The sequence below is a fragment of the Gastrolobium bilobum genome, unplaced genomic scaffold, assembly GCF_033153095.1.
Source record: "Gastrolobium bilobum isolate Gb01-03AN ecotype WA unplaced genomic scaffold, APGP_CSIRO_Gbil_v1 utg11616, whole genome shotgun sequence".
NCBI classification, from domain to species: domain Eukaryota; kingdom Viridiplantae; phylum Streptophyta; class Magnoliopsida; order Fabales; family Fabaceae; genus Gastrolobium; species Gastrolobium bilobum.
In genome coordinates, this window is record NW_026899140.1 from 31506 (window position 1) to 33606 (window position 2101).

Sequence of the window (2101 nt, forward strand, 5' to 3'; positions counted from 1 at the left end):
GGAACCTCCAAGAGGGATCCACATAGGGCTGTTCCTCTTAGGCTCTAACCACATGGAGATCCACATAGGGCTGTTTCCAAGGGAAGTCCTTTCCTCAATCTAGGAACCTCCAAGAGGGATCCACATAGGGCTGTTCCTCTTAGGCTCTAACCACATGGAGATCCACATAGGGCTGTTTCCAAGGGAAGTTCCTACCAATCATCCTCATCATAATACTATCACTCATAACCTCAATCACAATCCTCAACCATTACCTCATTCATTATTGCTACTTCTATAATCATTCCTCAATTACTCTTAAACAATCAAACATCAACCAATAATCATCAATCAATCATAACATGTATCAATGCATGAATCAATGCATGAGCATACAATCACTATCATAATTACATATCACATCTCATAAACCATTTCTCCTCAACGGAGTATGGTGGAACACTCAATGGGATCAACCACAAGGTCCAAAGGTTTACCTTGCTCTTTGAGCTTTCCTCAATTGCACACAACCCCAAGGGTTGGTCACTCCACTTGGTCCTCTTGCCTCAATCCTATCAACACAAGGAATACAATCAAACAATGCTAACAATGCAAGGAAATCCATAGTTCCAAGCCTAGATTTCTCCAAACATCAAAGCATACTAAAATAACACTATAAACTCATTTCTACCGATTAAATGTCATTCCTAGCATTTTTCACAACATACTCTAAGCCTCATTCTTCCTTGAACATAGCCAATCTACTCAACATTTCATAAAAACCCTAAAACACTATTCATTAACCCTAAACTCATGCAAATCTCCAAGAATCATGTGAAAGAGAGTGGAAACTTACCACCAATGATCACACAATAGAGGAATGAGTGTTCCTCAAGCTTCCATGGAGGTAGAAACCCCCAAAACCCCAAAATCTCACAAAGGGCCGAATTTTTGAGGGGCAATATCTCTCTCCACAATGCTCCCCACTCAAAACTAAGCTTGGATTATGAAAGAGGGGAAGATTTAGAGTGGTTTAGGCTTTTGAATCACAAACGGTTAAGATTTGCTCTCCTAGGTTCTCTCTCTCTCTCTCTCTCTTTCCTCTTCTTCTTCTTCTCCTTCTTCCTTTCCTCTTCTCTGATGCTCGACGAAATGGGGGGGGGTTTGGGTTCTTTTGTGTTTTAGTCACTTAACATTGGTTAAGTGACTTTAATGCGGGTATTGGTTCGTCTATCTATTCAACTCCATTAATTACCAAACTTTACCCAAAAGTCTGGAATATTATTCTAGGAATATTACTAATTTTATTTTTATATTTTGGGTACTTTTGCCAGTACCCATTTATACCCCTTAATTTTCACTGAGTACACTTTTTAACTCCAAAGTGACTCAGATTCATTTAATTAAGCCTTATACTTAATTTTACTCACTAAAACATGCTTAATTATTTAATTAAAATTAATCAATTAAATGCTTAAGTTTGGGGTATTATATTCACCCCACCTTTTTAACGATTTTGTCCTCAAAATCGACAAAACCACTCATTCAATCATCTATGGATTTATCGGAGAACTCTTCTTGTGTTCCCGAAGTTACCCTATTAATCAGTTCCTCTTTTCCTCATCATCTTATCATAAGATGAAATGTTTCATTCATGATTCAATCTATGTTTTATAATTAGGTGATACTAATATGTTCAAGCACTTTTATCTTTCATTTTCCTCAAGGGTCATACCTATTCACTTGATATTTAACCCTGACCTTCTGCGGTCCTACTAATAACCTCATACATAAAATCTCATCTGATGGAACTTCCAAGAGAGATCCGCTATGGGCTGTTTCTCTTAGGTATCTGACCACAAGGAGGTCCCGAAGGCTAACTCCAAGGGAAGTTCCCCTCAATCTAGACCTTTAATGAGAATTCTCTATCTCATAGGATACTATCCTCATGGAGGTAATACCACTACATCCATGGAAAGGTCATTGCATACAATTTACCATCTTTTAGCAATCAATACATAGTCTAGTCTTTAATTACTAGACATAACGAATCACACAATCATAATTGAGTCCACAGTCTAAGCATGTGTGGCTCCAACCTCAATAAACTATGCATGTCATA